This window comes from Dermacentor silvarum, chromosome 11 (assembly GCF_013339745.2).
Source record: "Dermacentor silvarum isolate Dsil-2018 chromosome 11, BIME_Dsil_1.4, whole genome shotgun sequence".
NCBI lineage: Eukaryota > Metazoa > Arthropoda > Arachnida > Ixodida > Ixodidae > Dermacentor > Dermacentor silvarum.
The window spans coordinates 21,082,183-21,088,672 of NC_051164.1; positions in this window are offsets into that span (position 1 = coordinate 21,082,183).

Below are 6,490 nucleotides of genomic sequence, written 5' to 3' on the forward strand. Positions count from 1 at the left end.
TCACCGAGAATACGTTGGAAGACGTCACTTCCGCCTGACATCATGTAGAAGCGACGCGATTCGCTGAGCGTGATGTCATACCGTTCACGTGATCCGTGTCGTCACGGTCTTGGTTGTTTCCAGGAAGAGCGGAAATGGGGAATGATGAGAGTTGTTTTCGTCCTACCTCAGTGGGTACGTGTAGTGGAAAGCACGCGGCGAAATTTCGATTTTGGCGCTGTAATCGCTTATGATTAAAACTGCACACTTATGCGAAACAAAAAAAAATGTCTATACATGGAAACATACTTTCAAAAGGATTTAGTTACTAATAAATTTACAAGTAGCGCGAAGTGCTTGAAACTAATGAATATAAAGAAATAAACGTTATTTCGCTTTTTTATTGCTAGTGATCGCAGCGCTTTTCTGTTTGATGCGGCAACAGTACGCAATAACAACGTGACAGTAGCAACGTCCACACTAAGAAGCACTGTTTCAAATTTAGTGCTTGGTCGCTCTGCGTGGGTAGGAGCGGGCGCCGTTTTTTCCGGTTCGGAATTAGCGATCACGTCATACTCCCCGCAGTTTATGCTCGATCCGCCCTTGCTTCTACGGCCGGTACGGCCAGTACTACAGCCTACGAATGCGCTCAAGTTGGTTCGCGCGCGCACCAACAAGCTTGGTAGCACTCGATCGGGATACCCCACTGCGTAGAAGTCGGGCGTCAGACCGTGCCGTTATACAACAATTTGGACTTTCGTACGAAAGAATGTCAAAAAGCAACCAGGAAGTAAAGGCTCCACAATATCTAGCCCTGCGGCGGTTAAACGATAATGCGCAGGTTCACGGGCGTGCGTTGGGTGCCGCAACGAGGCAGCTAGCCAAGTTGTCTTGCGAAGCAGTCGCAGACATGTCAACTAAGGTGGTGCCAAGTAAAGAAATAACGAAACAATTCCCCACTTGCGCAGCCAAACAACTCGGAGGAAGGCGGTGTCGACCGGGAAGTTTGTCGCGGAGGGCTTAAATCTGCCCGCGGCGGTGGTATTTCTCGAACGCGCGCATCTTCCAGATGGGAAACTCGGGACAAAAGAGAAAACAAAATGTTGCGGAAAGGGCACAGGCTGCAGATCAAAAAGTGAATGCGGGCAAAACCGCTATGTCTACAAAAAAATCAAAGAGAGCGAGACAAGCGACATTTTTATTCGTGTAAATGCAACCAGCAGTACCTCGCCTAAATGATAATCGAAGCCACGCATTCCACGACGGTCTCCGATATCATTGTCTACATTATCAGCAGTCTCGTGAATCGACGTTCCGCATCTGATACGCGATACGCTCACGAGTTTCACGAGTCTGTCTATCGCACAATGGCAAAGACCAATGTAGCGCACTCGTGGTAGCGGATGCAGCGTGCGTTGAGCGATGGGGCTGCTGTCCCTGCTGTGTTGCCAGGATTCCTGGATCAGTTGCACCAGGCTTTTTTTTTTTTTTTAATTTATTCTTGTTCGTATCTGTTTACATAAAGTTGGTATTGTAGGTTTCCCTTGAGCTACTGAATAAATATTCCGGAGCTGATACATACCACGTGAGATTCACAGGCGTTATCGCTAAACGAAAAGAGCAATTAACGCACAGGATTTCTACAAAAACGACAGTTCGATCATGCTCTGCGTACACAGGACGCTGCTCTAGCGCTACTCAACTTGCGCATGTTACGCGCCTCAAGCGATATCACACTGTCACTCAGCCCTAACTCCCATGGTGGGCTTCGTCTGCAAAACGGGGAGTGTAACGCCTTGGTTGAGGCGAAAGGAAGAAGAGGAAGACGACGGATCTTTTTGGGTGCAGAGCGCAGAATGAAACCGGTGCTGGACTGTTTTCCTAGACTCTCATCCATCATCTGTAAATAAACACGCCTCATCCGTAACAATATATTGCAACTGACAGTGGTCAGGCACAGACCCCCCTCAGTTTGCTCCTCGAAGAGGTAGGACGTGTGTTGAGTGAGTTCCAAACGACAGTTTGCAATGTGGTGAATGCAGTTTAAATCATGGATCCGGGACCTCTAAGGGGTGTGACCTAATGCATATGCATTTTTCTCGCATTTACCGCTAAATCATAACTGATTTTTTTTTCTAGATTGCTTGCCTAAGGCCATAGTTATAAAACACCACCTTATATACTTTCAACTTATATAAAAACCTTGTATTGCTTATATACAAAAGCGTATATGTCTGAACGGTTATACTCGCTGCAGTAAATAAAGCTAGCAGCAGGGCACCACAAAGCAGTACACATTTCAAAAAAGTTTGTTCGGAGCACATGTCTTCTAACGGACACATATGCCTGTCATTAGCAATAATTTACATTTGATGCAGCACATAAAGCCACAAGAAACTTGGAAGAGTAGATAGAGACAATGAGAACACTGTATTTAGATCACAATGACTTGTTCGGAAAATCTGCTGTTGCTGATTTCATCTGTTCGGAAACTTGTCTGTATAAGTTAGCTTGAAAGAACTATCCCTCTTATGTCCTTTCACGATCAGAAGACTTCCAATGGAAGGTTTGGAGACTGACGAGCGAGATATTATGGAGAACAGAACTGATTTTTTGTAAAACGTCGCACAACATTAGTAAAATTGTAAACCTTTGCAGAAACATTCGTAATCCTTACAAAGAATTCAAGAGAGTTGCCAAGTATGTATTCTGGACACCGTTATATTTCGCCATGTTGGCCTTTTCAGCCTGTCACACCTGACAGGTTTAAGGCAGTTGACTTAGGACAGGCCCTGCATGTCACTGAGTAACAGACTGATTGTTTAAGAGTTACATAGGGAGGAAGATGCGACTTCTAGCACACGTGAAGCGGACTACTACTGGAATGTGAAAGAAGAGGGGTTGGCGGAGAACAAGATTAAATGGTGGACAACACCCGTCTTACTGAAGTTATGTCTGGTGGTTAGTTAATCTACCCAGACCGCTACGACATATACATAAGCTGTTTTAATGGGAGGCATTCTTTACCACTTACGAGATAAATTGCAGTTGGTAGATTCCTCTCTCTGCTTGCTTGAAGTCTCAATAAAAAAAATGCCTTCATTGATGGGATTTTAAACAGGGACTTGAACCATTCACTTTAACTCAATGCTCCATCCATTAGGCTACAAAACATGCACAGCATGAGTGAATAGCACCCTTACCACTGTACTCTCCTTCCCATGTGCAGGCCAGCGCTTTGAAACAGTTTGTGCATGTGTCACGTCATATAGCACAATTTTCTCCTAAAAGCAAGAGCATGTCAGTTTTCTTCATCATTCCCTCGGTTCTCGAGACGCATTCCCTCTGTTCCATCACACATTAGTTGTCGTGCCATCGTTGCAGCCGTGCTGTTGTCATTGCATACACACTTGTGTTCCCGACACGTTGTGCCATTTGGCAACGCTTTGCAAAACCCCGAACAATGCCAATAGCCAGCTACGTGCCAAATGCTTCACATAACATTTATTCCCATAGTGCCTACGATCTGCATATTTATTATTGTCATTCTTTCTTTGCAATGCACCTTGTACAATGAACCTTTGACTGATTGACCGTCTCAGTGAACACAAACCTGCACTGACAGACCGTGCATCTGCCCCCTTTACGTGTGTTTTGGTTTAGAGGCAAGAATGTTCATTCACAATGTCTGAAAACTTGTTAGTGGAATTACATGAAGCTGAATAGTTTGGGAGATCTTGCTGCAGGTGTTATGCTTTCAAAGCTCGTTAAAATCTAGCTTACTTGGCCGTGATGCATTTCACCGAGTTTCTTATATAAAGTAGTAGCTGCAAGCATGGTGGTTCAATGAGCATACGAACGATGGACAGCGCGTGGATTTGCCTAAACCTAATTTTTCTGGCTTCAAATGACTTCGCGAATTCATCATATTCAACGAGACAATGCATTACGTACGCAGCAATTTGCAATGATTCTGCGTTTCTGTACCATTACGTTACTTATGTACCTGTACGTTCTCCACTCTCTAGTGAAGGCAATAATTAGATTATCCTTAACATTCCTCCTTTCTGAATAATCGCAAATAAACAGTTTTGTTCATTTTGTACTATGTGAGAAAAAAAAAAATGACACTGGAGGTGCGCCCCCTTCGAAAAAACCCGACACAAAAGGGTTATTAAGATCTTAACCTATGTTCAATTTCACTCGGTACATAAATAGTGGTTCCCTGCTTTCTGCCAGGTGGAGATCTTCAAGCCCTCGAGGTTTTGGCTGGTCGAAATTTACGCTGTTGGACAGACGGAGTGAAAAATGAAGGTGTGCTCAGAGAGTAATTGCTTTCCTGAGTTTAACAAAATATGATTGCTCAAAAATTTGTACCAATAAGGACAGATAAGTCTAATTAATTTGCAAAAATGTTTTGAAAAGAATGAATACTAGAAAAGTTTATGTAGTATTGGCAATCATTCCCAGATAGCTCAACTACAGCACCGCCAGAGTTCCGTCTAGGTAGGACTCCCATTATGACAAACTTGAAGAGATCATGAAAATGTGTTAGTTTTATCAAAAGTTCGTCTTAACAGACGTGATCCACAGAACCCATAATCTGCTATCCCTGGTGAGTCCGAATGTCCATGACACAAAATAATAAGTGAAACACAACTAAAACCAAAAGATTGGATCATGCCGACTCAATAAAGGTTTGTTTTTGTGTCAAAGTGCTGCTTCATGTGGTCTTGAGCCATTAAGTGAGAGTTGCTTGCTGGCACTGTGCACATTTGTGTAAAGTCGCAATAGCTGACATTTCACCTAGCTTTCTCGTAAATTCTGTGGTGCCCTCTTGTTGAAGAAAATGCACCAAAACATTTGCAACATTGCAAGCTACGTTGATCGTGAATCTGGTTTTGTGGCCCCTGAACAGTGTCCTTGCCTAATAACCAGCATGCTGAGACACATTGACAATCTCTTCACTTATTGTTTACATGATAGTATCAATGTATGGCAAGGCCTGGATGGACAGAGAACTAGATCTGCAGTCATGCCGAGGTCCCATTATTACTACCTCTATGGTTGGCTACCAACGGTTGGCTGTTGAGATGCGCAAGATCATTAGTCAACCTCTATCGCTCTTGTAAGTGTTGCGGGCAGTCACACAGTACATGCGACTCTTCATGGTGGCTCTCTCTATGATGTCAGCTCTGCAGGTATCCACCTTATTGCTAACACTTGCGTAACCATTTTTGCTCACAGAAACACCATTTGCTTCTTGCGTAACTAGCAGGGCCACCTTCTCCAAGTCTACCTATCCGGGAGCTTTCACTGTATCCATAACAACCCTTTGTGCAAACAGGAGAACACACCATGTAGACAAGACGAGTAGTGCCTTGTTCCGTCTCCTTCCTGCGTCGTCCTGTTTTGCACTAAGATTTATTATGTACTTGCACGCATTAAATAGCTTGTCAATGCATTCTGCTGAGCTCCTGCTGAGCAGAGTAACAGACGTCAGCAGCAGCTGTGGAAGTTTGGCTTAACCGCAATAAGCAGTGCGTGCTATGCAGCTTTCTTTTTTTATATGTGGTTTGTAGGAAACCAACCAAATCCTTACATATCGCTCCTAATATCTGAAGCTTAGGTTTAACTGGGTTTGCCTTAACGGGAGTCCACAGTAATTTTAGCATGAAACACCTTTTATGCACTGCTTGATAAAATAACGCTATGCATTGATACTGGTAGCGCCTCCGATTTGCAGAGTCTGCTTCATAATAAATGTATACCTGCCAGCCTCTAAACATTAAAATGTGTAAAATGCCGTAGCCACAACACTGAGAGGGAGGAGGGGTGGTTGGCAAGTAGAATGCATTATTTAAAAACTTGTTCTGGTCACCTGCCTTCTGAGGGATACATACGCACATTAGTAACCCTTTGCGGTCCGTTGTCGGGAGCCCTCCGCCATCAGGGAATGACAGTTCCGGTTTGCTGTCAATGGTGTGCGCCAAGGTGTATTAAACTGCATGCATTCTTTTTCTCGGAAGTTATAAGGAGCCCTTTCTGGACAGTCAAACAATGTACACAACTTCTATTTTACCATGTTCCTTAAGTTGGCAGGGCTATACAAAGCAAACAAAAAGCAAAAAAGCATCATTGCTTTCTGTTTTTTTCTCCACTGGAGCATGGTGGCGTTCTCAACGACCACATTTTAGGGGATTTTATTTCTGGTTTTATTGAAAGTCTTTAGAGAAACATCGGACGAGTGTGCCGATGACACCAATCAGGAAGGCAACATGGAGAACATGGGCGTCGTCAACTGAGCTGACTACTATGGCACGAGCTACGCGCTCTCGCGAAAATTTGTGAAATCGAAGCAAAAGCTTCCCTGGTGCCCATCTATCATGTCTGGCTTGCCGAAGTTTCTGCAGGGAACAAGCTTTCTGCTTATACAAATGCAGCTGAAGAAATGGGGACTCAAGGCAGCAGCAACAATTGACATACTGAGGACCCTCATCGAGCAAAGTAC